Source organism: Diabrotica undecimpunctata, chromosome 7 (assembly GCF_040954645.1).
Source record: "Diabrotica undecimpunctata isolate CICGRU chromosome 7, icDiaUnde3, whole genome shotgun sequence".
Classification (NCBI taxonomy): Eukaryota; Metazoa; Arthropoda; class Insecta; order Coleoptera; family Chrysomelidae; genus Diabrotica; species Diabrotica undecimpunctata.
In genome coordinates, this window is record NC_092809.1 from 134,723,253 (window position 1) to 134,741,917 (window position 18,665).

General features: G+C 32.8%; 1 protein-coding gene across 2 annotated transcripts in view; it reads right to left on the bottom strand.

Annotated features, from left to right (window-relative positions):
* LOC140445870 (serine protease gd-like) overlaps positions 1–18,444 on the bottom strand; it is a 154,319-nt gene extending 135,875 nt beyond the window's left edge. The window contains exon 1 of one of the 2 annotated variants that reach the window (XM_072538272.1): positions 18,386–18,444. The gene's annotated coding sequence lies outside the window, so the exon portion shown is untranslated. Of the gene's footprint in view, positions 1–18,378 lie in introns of both variants that reach the window. The other variant, XM_072538271.1, reaches the window with a different exon arrangement.
* Between the last annotated feature and the right edge of the window lie 221 nt (positions 18,445–18,665).

Sequence of the window (18,665 nt, forward strand, 5' to 3'; positions counted from 1 at the left end):
AAATGAACAACCAAATCGCTGTTTTTTAATATTGTTAATAACTTTTTTATTGTTTATTAAAATGTGTAATGAAATGTACCTGAACTTAATCGTCTTATCCTGTTAAAATCATGTGTAAAAGATGACCCAGGGCGGTTGAACAGTTTTTGAGAAATTCAATTTGTTTATAGGATTTTTTGAAAAATGAGGTTCTAAGTTCTAAGGCCGGTGCACATAATTAGACTGAATGTATTAAAACAATTCGTGGCTTATTTTCTTTGTTAAGGCCTATAATATTAGCCTATTAATTTGTTTTTTAAACATTACACAAATTTAATTTATGTACACAAAATCGTTTAATAATAAATATTACATTTTAAATTTATGAACATTTACAATAACTCCGTAGAATTTAGTTCAAATTAAATGGCAAAACATATTCGAAAGCTAGTTAAACACATTAAAAAAAAAATCGGTTGCCTGTAAAGTCGGTTTTACGGGCGAAGATTTTACGTGACAACGTCTTTTTCTCGGTAGAATATTTATTGATATGAATATTATTAAATTGCACAATAGGAACAAGGAATTGAATGAAAATAAGAATTGCACAAATTTTAACTATAGAAATATATTTTGTTTACTAAAACATTGTACATGTAAACTTAAACTTAACTAATTTCTATTTGAGTGATTTTCACCGATTCAACGCGCCTAATTCTCTAGTGCTGCGCGCGCAGCGGACCGATCATGTTTGAGTGGGAGAGAGACGCAAGGCATTCGCCGGTCCGGCGGGCCTCTCTCTCGTTCGGTGACTCATCGTAACAGACGTGAGCGGGCGTTACACTTTTTCATGAGTGACTCCGAGCCACAACCTAATTTAAGACGTTGTCACGTCAAAAGGCCTTAAAACCTTTGGGACATAAGATAGCCCATTTTTTTAAATCACTGTTACGTTAGACGCCATGAGAAGCAAGTGTGCATCTCAGTCACTGAACTTACTGACGCCATGAGAAGCACCTTTGCATCTCATACCATTAGTGTATTTCAGGCTACGTGGTACATCCGCGCTTCACAGTACCCATTCATTTATTTGGAATACAGTTTCTCAGTGGCCTGGTGAACTCTTTTATATATTTAGCCTGTATTTTTAGGTCTAGCAATAAAACAATATGTTTTTATGTAGCTTGAAACTAAGTTTTATTTATATATAATATAAACAACTATTTTTAATGCAAGAGAGCAGTAAATGTTCCTTAAAAATTAGCAATACATGTTTCTAGTTAAGAAACAAATGAAAAAAAATAATATTTGCGCATATACAAATGTCTATAGATTACATGAATGAACCTCGCAAAAACATGTGATACAATAAAATTTATTGCACTGAATGCACCTGAAACGAGAATAGGGAGTTTTAGTCTGTGCAAATTGTCTACCATTATCTGCTGAATTTTTTTCGTAACATGTGACACATCTTCTTCTGACCAAACTTTGCTTTTTCTCCATATGGTGACCTTCACGAGCATGTGGCATATGTTGTCTGGATTAGTTAGTCTAGTGAAATCTACCAGTTGACAAACCAACTCTTCCTTGAAAGATGTGATGGACACGTTACTGTTGGTTCTTTTTTGGTAAATTATATAGGCGTTGACAATAGCTGACCCTAGAAGAAGCTCAATTGCTCTCAATGCTTTCAATACTATTTCACTGATTCTCGTAACGCTGTAGAATAAGACTTAAGTTGGTCGGATATATCTATAAATCCTTTGCTCTCATTGTAGTCGACAACAGAAACTGGCTTTTCAACAATTCTTCCCCTTTGATGGACATCTACCATTTCAGCAGTATGCTTTGTAGTCAGCATAAGCATTTCGCGTTTGTCCTTCCACTTAGTTACTACTACACCTGTGTTACTCTCCATCCCAATAATCATTCCTTTCTTTAATTTTGTTCCTGTCACTTCTTTAGGATTAAGTTTCCTGTTTTGCCTCAAAGTTCCCACCAAATTTGTATTTTTGTTTAGCAACCTCTAGCTAATGTAACGCTAGTATAAAAATTGTCTGTGTATATAGTACGTCCAACATCTAATAAGTTATTAGCTAAACTAAACACAACACTATCCGGAACTGACATATTTTCAGTTTTATCATTACCACAATAAATTTGTAGATCATAAGTATAACCTCCATCCAAACAGAGTTTGTATATCTTCACCCCGAATTTATGTCTCTTGTTTTTGATATACTGCCGAAATGACAGTCGCCCCCAAAGGGAACTACAGTTTCATCAATGCAAAGTTCTTCCCCCGGCACTACCACTCTCTGAAAATTTGATACCAATTTCTCCAATAAGGGTGATAGTTTATACAGTCGAAGTCCTTTATCAATATTTTTATTGTCACTAAAATTGGCAAGTAATAATTCAAACCGATTACGCGACATAAGACACTTTACTTTGCTTTCGTATAATGGATTTTTTGACCAATATGAACACAATTTTGGCAATCTTTGCAATCCCATCCAGACAAGAATGGACAAAATTGTCTTTATTTGTTTGGTATTTGTATCTACCCACTTATGAATTCTAGCTTTTGGACCATGACCACCTATATTTATCTTTTGATGTGCATATCGATTAGTTTCTTGCACAATCCAATCAATAATGTCATCATTCACAAATAGTTGAAAAAAGTCAAGGGGATTTTTATCATACATCTCAAAAAACTCGGCTTTGATATCCGAGTCTTGAACACTGAATGTAATGTTTTTCAAGTTCTGACCATCTATCATGTTCCATAACAAGGGCTGGTTATTATCAATCACAATGTCATCGTCTTCTGAAGAGTTTTCATCATCTGGCAGTCGATATTGGGAAATAACATTGTCAATGGTATCGTCTACTTTTCTTATGTTTTGAGATGTCTGTATGCGTGTTCGCGTTGGAGGATCTAATGCGTTCCCACAAAGGTGATAATATCGTAAACCGGACCAAATTAAAAAGTTAAAAAATGTAAGAGCTATAGATTTGATTGGCCTCGCAATATTCTTTCTTTTGTTTTAGTTTCGGAATGCGACATAAATTGCATCAGTTTTCATGTCGTTGCGTTTGTCAAACAAACTGCATTACAAATCGTTTATTATCTTTAATAATTAATTTATTATTAATTTAGTTATATTCTATACACAGAATATATCTATAAGATGCAGATTATATGCTTAGAAAGCTCAAAGATGAATACGAAAAATGGGGGATGAGTATGAATATGTCTAAAACAGAATATATGCGAATAGGCAGTGAAGACGAAGACCCGGATTTGGAAATTAGACAAATGAAAAGGTGCTACGAATACAAATATTTGGGAAGTATTATCTGCAGTAAAGGCACAACGGAACGAGATATAGACTATAGAGTGCAACAAGGCAGGAAGAGTGTTCAAATTCTGAATTCGATACTTTGGTCCAACAAAGCTACTATGAAAACTAAAATGACTATCTACAAAGTAATTGTAGAGCCCATTCTTACATATGGAGCAGAATGTTGGCAAATGACAGTAAAGGGAAAGAAAAAAGTTGACACGGTTGAAATGGACTACCTAAGAAGAGCTTGCCGTATATCAAGAGTAGAACGTATACCTAATTCTGAAATTAGAAGAAAAACAGATAGAGTACATACAACTTCTGAAAGAATAGAAACTAGACAGTTAATATGGTATGGACACGTACAGAGGATGGACGACAACAGATGGCCAAAAAGAGCTATGGAATACAATCCAAGTAATAGAAGGAAACGAGGAAGACCAGCCAAGTCTTGGATACAAGGTGTTATGGAAACCATGAAAGACAGAGCCATTGATGAAGACACCTGGAGAGATAGAAAAAGATGGCGATCGAAATGCGGGAAGCGGCAGAAGCTGTAGGATCCCCGCTTATATATATATATATATATATATATATATATATATATATATATATATATATATATATATATATATATATATATATATATATATATTCTATACACATACAACATTGTTTTGGCTCAAAGGACTTGACTCCAAGTCATATCAAGTTAAAAAAAAACTAAAACGTAGTGTTTTATCTTCTTTGATTATCTTCTCTTTCACAGACAAAGTAGAGATTTCACAGACAACAACAACCTGTCAATTTGCCGGTGTAGATTGGTGTACACACACATGTTGTTTTTCTTGGATTTACTGTTACCTTTTCTACTTAGTTTTCCTTTGTCAACTTGATAAACGAAACAAATTCTCCAGTTTATTTTTGATTGATTGTTTTATATCGTGTTTTGTGCAAAGTATTTTAATACCTGTGATTGTTTGGGAAGAATGCAAGATGGCATATAAAAAATCTTTGGAGGCTTTAGGTAGAACCTTATAAGATCTACGGAGCAATCATAACCCATTTGGTGGTGCAATGATTTTATTAGCAGAAGATTTTCGTCGAACATTGCCAGTGATGCCACGACAACGCCAGCTGATGAACTCAATGCATGTTTAAAGTCCTCCAATTTGTGGAAACATGTCAAGGTATTACACTTAAGCAAGAATATGCGTGTTGGGTCGCAAAATAACTAATCTGGAGACATATTCTCTAAACAATTCATTGACATTGGTAATGTCAAATTTTCTATAGACACCTTGACTGGTTGCATTAACTTTCGTCAAAGTTTTTGTCAGTTAACTCGATCAAAAGATGAACTTATTTAAAAGGTGTTTTCAGATGTTGCTCAAAATTACAGAAACCATGATTGGTTTAGCTAACGGGCTATATTGGCTGTAAAAAACATAGATGTAAATAAATTAAATTTCAAAATTCAAAAACAAATTACAGGCGAATTGAGGATATATAAATAAGTTGATTCGGCTACTAACCAAGACGATGTCGTCAACTATCCGCCAGAATTTTAAACTCGCTGGATTTTGCAACGACATACGGTTAGCTATAAAAAAATATTGAACAACGTGATAAAAGCAACTATACTGAAAGGAAAATATAAAGGAGAAGATGTTTTGATACAACGCATCCCAATGATTCCGACTGATGTACCATTTGAATTTAAACGACTACAGTTTTCAGTGCGGCTTGCTTTTGTTATGACCATAATTAAGTCCGAGAGGCAATCATTAGGTGTTTGTGGTATTAATCTAGAAAACCCATGTTTCACACATGGTCAATTATATGTTGCCTGTTCCCGTGTTAAAAAACGGTGATGGTTTTTAGTGGGTCCAAAAGGGTGGCCAAAGTTCGTGGAAGCGAAGATACTTAGGTCACCCGAGCTGACCCTTACACACCGCCCTATCATCATGGTGACGGTTCTGTTCAGGAGAATTAAAGAAATAAACTGCCACATTCCAAACCTATTTGACAGAACGAAGTCTGTCGGGTCCGCTAGTTATATATAAAAAAGACTTAGAGTAAATAGACAAAATATAAGAGTATAGTAGGAAATTTTTAGAACTTTAAATAAATCTTCTAGATAATATTCTCGTATATAGAATATTGATTTTAAATTCTGACAATTTCGTGATACTTCTTGGATATGTTTTTCTAGGTACCTACCAGGTAGGATTAAATAATTCTGTATTCTTAATAAGAAGTTTAAATGGAAATAATAGAAATAGGTTTTGACAAGGAGATTCTGATTATAAACTAAAGCCATTTTTAAAAATTCCACCAAACAATCCAACTTCTATAATGAATTTCACGTTAGAAGCATATATGAAACATAATTTTTGATGTATGGAAGAGAAGGTTCAGGTATTATTTCATTCAGTGAAAGTAGCTGTAAGGTTGAAAAAATCCAACCGTTCTAATCTATAGCAACATTCTACGAGTATAACCTGGCGAGAGATCAAAATTAGGACAATTTTAACGATGAATTGCTAAATGAAGACATTACTGAACTTTTTCAAGTTGAAGATATTTGAGCTAACCATATATAATATTTTAGTGTTATGGAAAAACCTGAAAAAAGTCATTAAACATGTATTATTTTTTTATTCGTTATTAAATTTTTCGAAATAAATTTTACATTTATCTTAGAGATAAGTAACCGCAACATAATATGACGTAAAAATACGGGTACATTTTGTTTTATAAATAAATGTCTATCCTTCAGATAACTATCTGCTAGGTAGGACAATATTTATCTGGAGGTGAAAAGACCGCTCTTTTCATGTAGTAAGTTTATTATTTTAAAAATTTAAATACTAATTCTTTTGAAAATTTTGTTGATCCTAAAAATTGGTTGAGAATTTGGTGATCGGTAAAAAATCCAAAATACGAAACACAAGCTTTTCCAACAAATAAATTTCCAAACTAAAATTACGCTAATTTTATACGTAGCTCGATTTTATAAAAGGACTTTACGGAAAAATTTCAGCGACCCTCCAAAAGTGACTTATTTTTTATGAAAGTTGTACTTATTAGATTAAAATATTATTCTGTTGTCGTTTGTTAGTATTAAGTAAGTAAAATATTTTTGAATAAAAATCGTATATTTATATAATATTATATTATAAAACATTATTCGCGTTTTCAAACGACTATAGGTGGCAGCACTTGTTTTAAAAGATTGCAGGGATTTCCCATAATCCGAGAAAATAAGACGATCACAAAGATCACAAAGGCAATAGAAAAGACAAAAGAAACTACAATGTAGAAAAAAACAAAACAGGCAATTGCGCAAAATAAGAACATGAAAGTTCTGAAAAGGAGCGTACAAAAGGAGAAAATAGAAATTAACAAACTGAGAAACAGAGCTGGAGAAGAAACAACGAACAGAGATGAAATATTAGGAATAGTCAAAGAGTTCTACACAATTATATAGATAAAAAAAAAGATAACAATACGGAACCTCCAATTACACTAAAAACTGGGGTATTAAACCAAGGATCAGATTTAATGCCCGATATAACAAAATCAGAAATCAAAGAAGCCCTGAAGAAAATGAAAAATAATCGAACCCCGGGTGAAGATGCAATAGTATCAGAAGCACTAAAAATTGGAGAGGATATATTACTTTAAAAAGTTAAACAACTTTTTAATATCTGCCCTCACAGCGCCAATATTCCAACAGACTGGAACAACGCTACTATGATTCTATTACACAAAGCAGGAGACAAAGCAAATTTAGAGAATTACAGACGGATTAGCCTCCTCAGCCATATATATATATATATATATATATATATATATATATATATATATATATATATATATATATATATATATATATATATATATATATATATATAAGTTGTTTACGCGAATACTAGTTAAGAGAATGGAAAGAAAATTAGAGACTTATCAACCAAGGGAACAGGCAGGATTCCGAAAAAGTTACGGAACAAATGACCATCTACAAAGTATAAAAACCCTAATAGAGAAAGCAGTGGAATACAATAAACCTCTAGTTCTAATATTTATTGATTTTCACAAAGCCTTTGACGCAGTTGAGCTAAGTAAAATATTACAGGCGCTTAAAGAATGCAGGCTAGATTATAGATATACTAAATTATTATACAAAATATACCTGCAGGCAACAACCACTGTCAGATTACATACTAACAGTAATCGCATAAAAATAGAACGGGGGGTTAGACAAGGAGACCCAATGTCACCTAAACTTTTTAATACGGTGCTAGAACATGCTTTTAAGAATTTAGATTTGATGACAAAGGGAATAAAAATAGATGGAGAATATCTAAACAACTTACGTTTCGCCGATGATATACTTATAATAGCTGAAGATCTAGGTATGGCAAGAGAGATGGTACAGGAACTCGTTGTGGCTACAGAAAATGTAGGTTTAAATATAAATATCTCGAAAACAAAAATCATGACCAATTTGGTACCCAACCAGAACATCAGTATTGGTGGGAAAGAAATAGAACTCGTAGATAGATATAAATACCTGGGACATGAAATTATGATTGGCAGGGATAACCAGACTCATGAACTGAAGAGAAGAATCGGCCTTAGGTGGGCAGCATTTGGAAAACTGAGAGAAACTTTTAAAAGTGAACTGCCCACATGCCTAAAGAGAAAGGTATTTGATCAGTGCGTCCTCCCAGTCTTGACGTACGGAGCAGAAACACTTACTTTAACAAAAGCAGCAGCTACCAAACTGAGAGTCACGCAGAGAAGAATGGAACGGTCCATGTTAGGAATAACTCTGCGAGACAGAATAACCAACGAAAACATCAGGAGAAGAACCGGAGTGACTGACATCATCGAGAAGATAGCCAGACTAAAATGGAGATGGGCAGGACACATAGCCAGAATGACAGATGGGCGATGGACAAAGAGGTTATTGGAATGGAGGCCAAGGGAAGACAAGAGAAACGTCGGTCGACCACCTATAAGATGGACTGACGATTAAAGAAGACTCAATAAAAACAGGATAAGAGCGGCGCAAGATAGACGGGGTTGGAAACATGAGGAAGAGGCCTATGCTCAGCAGTGGACTCTTGAGGCTGGATGATGAGAAAATTATGAGGTGATTATTAAGTCGGTAAAGTACTATTAAATTGAATCGTAATGACAAATTTGCCTCATATTTTGACTATGTAAACACTGTAGTTACCCTAACACATTTATTTGCTCTTTAATTTTTGATAAAAAGGTCAAAATGCCATCCCAGACCAAACAAACTAAATTATCGGACGAAAAGCGTTTTGAAATTATTTTTCACCATAAAAACGACAAATCTAGTCGCGAAATAGCATCCGCAGTAAACTGTAATCAATCTACAGTAATTAGAGTCATTAAGAAGTATGCTGAACAAGGAAAAATCGACGACAGACCGCGTAGTGACCGACCAAAGGAAATTTTTGTTCGGGATGACGCTGCGTTAAGAAGAAAAAGTCTGGCAGATAGAAGCCTTAATTTCACCCAATTGACGAAGCTGTGGTCTGAATTCTCAGGTGTAAGCGTGTGCACTTCCACTGTGAGAAAAAGGCTGCTTACATAGTTTTGGACAGGCACGGAAGAAACCACTGCTTTCAGAAAAGCAAAGATTGCACCATTTGAAATGGGCCAAGGAACATCGAATCTGGACAGTAGAGCAGTGGCAAAGTGTACTGTTTAGTGATTAATCCACTTCCAATAATAATATAATATAATGCTGGAAATGCCTACGTCGGAAGATTTCCTGGTGAAGAATTTTCTCCAAAATGTGTTCTTCCCACAATTAAACATCCAACCTCCGTTATGATATGGGGTTGCATCTCCGCTCGAGGAGTTGCTCGCCTACACTTTGTCTCTGGGATGATGAATGCTATAAATACATTGAGGTACTACAGAATAAGATGCTGCGTAGTGGAAAAGACCTGTTTGGCGAAGAAAGATTTATTTTTCAGGATGATAATGCTCTTTGTCATAGAGCAAAATTGGTTAAAGCTAAAGAGTAATGAAATTGATAGGAGGGACTGGCCAGCGCAATCACCGGACCTCAATCCTATCGAGAATTTGTGGCAAATGATATCAAACATTATTTCCAAAAGCAAACCCACAAATAAAACGAAATTAATCGAATCTCTAATCCACGCTTGGCATCACTGTATTTCCATTGAGGAACTGCAAAAATTAATAAATTCCATGCCCAAAAGATGTGAACTAGTTATTAAAAACAAGGGCTGGCCAATTAAATATAAAAATTAGTTTAAATTACTTCAATGGGATGTACAATATCGTCTTGATGTAAATAGCCTAATTTTTGTAATATTGAATAAAAAATTTTCCGAACTACATTTTTTTTATTAATCAAAATTTTTGCTGTGTTTCCATTTTATAATATTGTGTTTAAGTGCTTTTTTGATGTAGATAGTAAATGGTTAAACAATATTTAAGGTAAATGCCTTAAATTTCTATTTTCATGTTTTGGTAAGGTGATGCAGAACTTTTTAACACCACTGTATATAATATATATATATATATATATATATATATATATATATATATATATATATATATATATATATATATATATATATATACAAACAACACAGTCAGAGGGGTTGCAGTCAGAAAATTGGCCGGGATGTTAATGAAACACTCTATTAACTTTTTGTCTAGCTTTCGGAACTAGTCGTTGAGATTATTTGTAAAAGCATTGACACTCAACATTAATAATACACATATAAAATATAAAATAATGGACAACATTTTGGTAAAGGTAGTAAAACTTAGTTTATGGCATCTTTTACTGGTGTGTTTTAACTCTGACACATAGACAACAGAAAGAAAAAACCCTATGATTAAAAAGTAATTAGGTGTACTTAATATTATGTTTCTTTTTAAGAAATACTAGAGGTCCATCTTGGGTGATTCACCCAAGGCCCATCTTGGGTGATCAAAGTCCCATTTGATGTAGAATTTATACAAAGCATGTTACAAATTTTGGTAGATATATATTTTTACAATGTAATACCAGTTTTATTCCAATTACATAAAAATAACTTGTTTTAAAAATTGTTTCATTTCTTATAGGTACTTTTACTTTACTAAAAAAATATTTACACCTAACTACACACATCTGTTAATTTAGATATATTCAAATATAAATTAATATTTATCATTACTAGGTATTGGTGCATAAAAGTTTACAATACCTGAAATAATATTTATAACAGAGTCCATATAAGGAAGTGGGAATAAATTAACTCTTGCTTTAAGAATTTTAAAGATTTTTAGCAGTTGTATAGTTCTTTCTACGTTTACTCTTACTAAAGCAATTTCAGCAGTACAAAGAGCATCTTGCATTGATAATTATTATTGTTTTCTTTTTTCTAAAAATGATGATCTCAATAATTCGATTTTCTTTTCAATGCATTTATTTTCTGTCAAAAAGCCCTTATCTACCATTATAACATCCTCATTTGGTGTCAATTTATCCAATAATTTTGATTGAATAAAAATTTGAGATAATTTTGTTGGCCAATCATGATACGGCCATCATAAACAGGATTTCAAATGTAGTTAAACCAGATGGTGCTATTCCAGCATAACTTTTAATGTGTGGTCCCCTGTGTAGTGAGAATAAGTTATTACGCGACACTTGAGACACTTGCTTTTTTGTAAAAGTAATTCTGTGCAGTCCAAAATAATCCTTGTTTTAGGAAATTTCTTAGAACTAACAGGTATACTTAATCTCTCCTGTTCGTGGACAAGGAGTTGCAGGTTTAAATACTTCAAAAAGATTTTCACCGTTATCTGAAAAAAATTTTTACATGTGTTTGCTGAGACACCAAAAATAACAAAAAGGTCAAGGAAAAGTGAGGTCAGTTTTTAACTTAAGATCTATCAAATCCCACCTAGGAAGAAATAAAATCATAGAGATGGAAAATAAACAAGGTGTAATAGAAAAAAGCAGAACCCAAATATCTAAGATAACAAGGGAATATTATAGTGACCTCTAAGCTCTAAAAACAGTCCACCTGATACAACTCAACAATACCTGAAAAAGAAAATAATGAATATAACCTCTGAAATATTACCCACCCTAACCGGAAAAGAAATAGAAAAAGCAATTAGAAATATGAAAAGAAATAAGGCTCCGGGAGACGATGAAATTCTAATTGACATGTTCAAAGAAGGAGGGTAAAAGATAAAAGACTACCTAAAGATACTTTTCAATAAATGTTTGTTTGAAGGACAAATACCGCAAGAGTGGAACAAAGCTAATACAATTCTGATATATAAGAAAGGAAATAGATTAAAATTAGCTAACTATAGACCAATATCTCTCTTGTCACAAATCTATAAAACTTTCACCAAGGTGATCACAACTAGACTAAACACCAAATTTGATGTATACCAACCAGTTGAACAGGCAGGATTTAGAAAGGGGTACAGCACAACCGACCACCTTCACACCCTTGAAATATTGATAGAAAAGACCAATGAATACATCCTTCCAATATACCTAGCGTTTTTTGACTATGAAAAAGCGTTTTACAGCATAGAACTATGGGCAGTAGAAGAAGCGCTAGTTAATTACCGAATAGATTCACGGTACAGAATGTTAATCCACAATATATATTAAAACGCCACTATGAGAATTCAGCTAGACAGAGATTGGCAAACTCCATTAATTAGAATTTGTAGAGGTATCAGACAAGGGGATACAATCGCACCCAAACTATTTACTCTGGCGTTGGAAGACATTTTTAAATCTATAGACTGGGACAATAAAGGGATTTGTATAAACAAGAAATATTTAAATCATCTAAGATTCGCCGATGATGTACTCCTGATAGCAACAACTATGGAACAACTACGAATAATGATTTCAGGCCTAGAAAAAACATCTTGAGAAAGGACTAAAAATAAATCTAAAGGAAACTATAATAATGACTAATACAGAAGACAGACAGTAATTACCATAGGTGGAACAAACACAGAACACGTCCAAGAATATATTTACTTAGAACAAGCTATCAGAGCAGACAAAAGTAACCAAACTAAAAAAATAACCAGAAGAATAAGCATGGGGTGCTGCATTCCGAAAACTCTCATATTATCAAAAACAAAAAAATACGTTTAAAATTAAGAACGAAGGTATTTAATGCATGCGTCCTACCTGTTCTGACATATGGTGCCCAGACGTAGACGTGTACCAAGAGCAACTTAGATAGAATAAAGAAAACTCAAAGAGCTATGGAAAGACAAATGTTGGGAATATCGTTGAGAAATAAAAAGAGGAACGAGTGGATAAGACGCAAAACCAAAACAACAGATGCTGTCAAACATGCATTGAAATTAAAATGGAAATGGGCTGGGCATAAAGAAAGATATAAGGATGGAAGATGGAATAAAGAAATTGGCCGCTGGAGACCATGTACTGCAAAAAGGTCAAGAGGTCGACCGCAAATGAGATGAAAAGATAACATTGAGCAAAGCGCACATCCAATGTGGAAAAGACAAACAGAAGACAGAGACAAATGAAGACAAATGGGAAAGGCCTATATTTAACACATGAATAATAGATTTTGGGCTATAGATAGATAGATAGATTCCAGTTAATGCATTTAAACCGCGATTTGTTTGTATCATATCGTACGAAGTAACTTTTTTGCCTTCACTTAGTACATATGGAGTCACCTAAGTAGCCTTCTATTCTGTGCTGATTTTCAATAAGTGATCCGGCTGTAACTCTGCACTATTTCACGATTTCATCTTCCGTAGTTGTTGACGTTGTTAAATAGGTAGATTCTCAGATGTAATAAAAATTTTTAAAAAATCGTTTACCAGTCTTCATATCAAAAAAATAAGTAAAACGTTATTTCAATGATTAAGAAAGAACCAGGGTGAGACAATATTATCTAAATAAATTTTCTATCAAATACGATTTACCTAGAAAAAGTAATCCGATTTCTTTAAGTATCGGCTGCATACATTTATGAATTTTACCACTTGCCAGTTTTTCTAGTCGTTTGCAAAGTAGTGGATATGTATATCTTTCGTACATCGAACAGAACATTGTGGCACTGAACAATATCAATCTTTGTTCAAATTTATTTCATATTTTTGACATTTATCCCTATTTTTGAAGTTACCTATTTTGACAGTATTTGGCAGCACGGTCGTTTGATAACACGAATAAGTTCTTAAGTTTAAATTCATAACTGTACTTGAAAGAGTTCTCTTATAACAAAAGTGGATGTTGCCATGGGAAAATGATGACTAAAAATTAGTATAAACAATTTTTTTTAAACAAATGGTAAAATTAATTTTGTTTTTTGACCGTGACAAGTTTTTTAGGTTAACTGGTTCATTCTGAACAAAAATTGTTGTTAGTAACTTTTGTCTTAAATGCATTGTTTTCGAGTTATAAACAATTTAAGGTCTTAAAAAGCGCGAAAATAGCCGTATTCAAGGCTCGATAGCCCAGTGAAAAATTTATAATCTAAGTTTAGCAATCTTCAAATTAAACCTTTTTCTCGGAGAACCCGAGTTTTTAATAATACTTTTGTACCAACCGATTTACAACCGTATTACGGAGTTGAATCCTGGACACTAACTGAAGCAATGGAGAAAAAACTTGAAGCCTTCGAGATGTGGCTATACAGGCGAATTCTAAGGATATCATGGACAGACAAGATAACCAACGAGACCGTATTACGAAGAGTGGGCAAAGAAAGAGAGGTGATGTATACCATTAAAAGGAGAAAGTTGGAATATCTCGGACATATAATGAGAAACAGCACTAAATACAGATTACTGAAGGTAATCCTACAGGGTAAAGTATTCGGAAAGCGAGGAATTGGGAGAAGGAGAATATCATGGTTGAAGAACCTGAGGAAATGGTTCTCCACAACAACAACGAATCTATTTAAAGCATCAGTCAATAAAATAATTATAGCCAGAATGATTGCCAATATTCGGAACGAATAGGCACTAAAAGAGGAAGAAGACCAACCGATTGTTTTTTAATTGTTAATTTCGTGCCGGGCATAGTTCCGCGTTCGCTATGTATAGATATACGTTGTCAAAACCACATAGATATTTAAGAAGTTATGATTATTATATATTTTGGTTCTATAAACATTTTTTTAGTAGGGAAAAGTAGCCGAAACTGTACCAGCGCGAATAGTGTACCTTGTGCTTGTATATCGTGACCTAGATTTGAGTGCGGAAGTTTTACAACGTTCACATTTATCAATTTTGTTTTATCGAATGTTTGTATTTTATGGTGGTTCAGTATAGTTTTCTAGTTTCATACGTAAGGTTACAGCATCTGTAAAGGTATGTGCAAACCATTTTGATACATAAATACAGAAAAACATGTATTTGGGTGTATAAAACTGAGTTGCTTCTCTTTGCCGGACCATTTTTAGGTTAGGAATCGTAGTTTATTTACATACAGTGCAAGTTTTCCATATTTTACCACGCCAAGTTGCCTATATTGTACCTGTACAATTTTAGATACTATTGGGTATTTAAGACGTACTTATTTTTAAAAATAAATAAATAAATAAATAAATAAATAAATAAATAAATAAATAAATATATAAATAAATAAATAAATAAATAAATAAATAAATAAATAAATAAATAAATAAATAAATAAATAAGTAAATAAATAAATAGATAAATAACACACACCGTTCTTGTGTGTTTTAGATGCCCAAAGAAAAATATGGGACTTGGAATGTAGACGACATGATCTGGGCTCTTCAAACATTTCGTAATGGAGACTTAGGATTAAATGAATGTTGCCGGCAGTATGGAGTCCCTAAGCCTACCTTACCTCGTCACTTGCATTTTAAATCGTCGGCTTGCACTTGCAATCCGACGGCGTGCATTTCAAATCGTGGAGAGAACTCAAATACCATATAATTTTAATAAAGAATCACAAATGGCAAAAAAGAAGTGGTTTTATGCTTTTAAAGTTCGTCATAAGGACATAATCTCACTGAGAGAACATCAAGCAACGTCCATGATGTGCGCAAAAGGATTCAATAAAAGAAATGTTTACGTCTTTTTCGACATTCTGAAAAAAATTGTTGATGAGAATAATATTGATGCAACTCGCATATTTAACGTGAAACGAGTGTCAGCACTGTGCAGAGAAAATGTGAAAAGGTTTTCGCACAAAAATGTAAAAGGCAAGTTGGGTCAGTCTCCAGTAGAAAAACGTGGAGTCAACACAACAGTTGTTTGCCGTGCGAGTGCTTCAGGAATTTACGTTCCACCTATGCTTAGTTTAAGTATATGCGAATGAACAATCATTTCAGGGTTGGTGCTCCACCATAAAGTATGGATGAGATCTCTACATCACTACATGACTAGTGATCACTTTGTAAAATGGCTCCAGCATGTTATTGATTCTGTAAACTCAACAGTAAAAAAAAGTTCTTTTGGTACTGAATGGGCATACAAAGCACTCCAAGAATCTTGAAGCAATTTTACGTGATAGAGGGTAGTGAGATGTGCAGCCTTTGGATAGATCATTCTTTAAACCTTTAAACGGCTACTTCACTCAATCAGTTGAAAAGTGGTTTCGTTTTAACCCCGTATTATGTGTTACACAACTTTACGTAGCTAGCTTGATTTCTGAAGCTTATAGGAGAGCAGCAAGCATTGAAATTGCAGTCAATAATTTCCGACCTAGTAGAGTATGGCCTGTTAATCGCGTGGTCTTCAAAGATCATGACTTTTGTACACTTGAAAATTTAAATGACCATGAAGGCAGTATAACTCAGGAAGATGGGGAAAATGAAGTGTCTAATGAGACAAACAACGAACTACTTAGGTTTACAACAGGAGCTAATATAGGATACGAAATAATCTGGCCTGAACTACCTAGTCCTAAGGAGAATTTAGCTACGACTACTCCACCCACTAGGCCTACTAAAAAAGCTCGTGGAGCAAGTCCAAAACTTAACATTTCAATTGATTAAATTTCTCCGATACCGAAGCCTCATCCAAAATCCAATAAGGAAGTAGCACAAAAGTCAATGGTTTTAATGGGAAGTCCCTATAAAACTGAACAATAATTATCTAAATAGCTACAGTTACCGCAGGAACAGATAACACAAATAAAAATGAAATTTGTCTACAAATGTGAAAATTATACAGAGTCTGTTCTTCTAAATGCCGAGTCAAGCTCAAATAAACCTGACGTTGTAATAGAGATGTGTGTTGATGAATGGTTCTGTTCAACTTGCGAGAAAAAAAGAATTGAAGACATGAGTCCAACCTGGAAGCCAAAATTTTCTTGCTTTGAATGTAAATAAAAATATTATTTACGTTCAAACTGAATAATTTCTGATATTGGAAAACAAAACATGATTAAGGGTATTCACACTAAAATTTATTTTACTATACACTGATCCCTCTATAGAGGTTACTACGGGTACAATTAAGAAAACCCGTGGTACAATATAGGCAACTAGTTTTCTACATTATACCACTTGCAACCTATCAGGAAAACATACTTTTTTTTCAGTAAAATCGATGATATCAAGTTACAAAAATTATCATGGTGTGTAAATATTTGTTAATTATTTCAATACGTCGTTCAGTTAAATATGCCGTATATTATTCAAATTAAAATTCGAAACATGTTAAGCGGTACACTCTTGGTAACTCTCCCCTACTAAAAAACAGATTTAGTAAGAGTATTAGAAAAAATTGTTTATACATGACAATTTAAATACTGTTTATAAATAATATTTATTTAATATAATTATATTTTAAATACAATAATAACAATAAAAAGAGACTTAATAAAAGATTTAAACATCCCGTAGTTGATGATTTCCTAGATAGGAGTTTTTTTGTAATATATCATACTACACATTTAAATTGTCAAACCGGTCAAACTAGTCGAGATAGTTATGACGAATAAATTCTTATTTTTTACCAACATTGTTGTGATTCACATCTACTACGTTTAGTACTTGTGGCCAAAAATAATATTTTTGGTTAAGATATTTAAAATTTTAATTATATATTATTTATTTTCACATAAAGAAATTATTATGAATATTCTACGAGATGTTTTTTAATATGTTTTATATTTATAAAAATTATAACTGTCAAAACAATTCGTATAAAATTCCTTACTATCTTACGTAAATGAGACGGAATAATTTACTAAATCTCAAAAATATTAAAATTTTATTTAATTTGTTAGAATTGGCGGTTTCAACGAGGATGTGTATGATTTAAAAGTTATTTAATTTTTAACTCTTCTTTTAGTTCTTATTTTCAACTTTATTCTAGATGATTTCCAAAATTTCATTTGTCATCCGTTTTTTCCTTGGCTCTTGTTGTTGTAACCGCTGTTTTATTTATCTTCATAACAGCTGTTATGTTATATTTAAATTCTTCCTATTATATATATTATATTTTGTTTTTATCTCTTTATCTAAATGTATTTTGACAACTTTTTAAATTCTTATTAATGTTTTATTTTATAGTACAAGGTCGCCAAAAAGAAAGCAAAAGTAACAGCAGAAAAGCTAAAGCAAAAGCATATAAACTTGAGGAAAAGGATGTAAATAAGCTCTGCAGAAAGTACATTGTGGGTACTTTATGTCTCCTTTTTCTTTTTCTTTTTATTTAGACATGATTCTGTCTGTTTTTCAATGTCTCCAATGACTCCAGTAAGTTGTTCCATCGTTTTTGTGGTCTTCCTACTGATCTTCTTCCTATTGGGGAACTGTCTCTTACTATCTTTACTACTCTGTTTGTTGTCATTCGGCTTATATAATGATTCCATTTTAGTCTTCTTTTATTATTAGTTTATAATAATAAAAGAAGATTATTTTATTATAATAGTTTATTAAAACATCTTTAGAACTGCAAGAGATTTTAAAAATTTAGAAAAAATAAAGCAGGTATAAATAGAAATTAAGCATATTTTTACCTGTTACCTGTATATTATTCTTGTTTTATAAACTTCACACCTACAAGTCTTTCTTTATACTAATCATCACCAAACTATTTATAAGCACTTATTAAAATTAATGTATTCCTTAACTATCCGATTAAATATTTATTATAATTTAAACTTGATTAAGCGAGATACACTAATAGTCTGGGAGGTAGTGAATTTCTATACACTATAGTAGATTCTATGAATATATTTTGGTGGTTATAGTACTTATTTGACAACAAAAATGTCTGTCAGCTAATGCGACTCCGGGACATTTA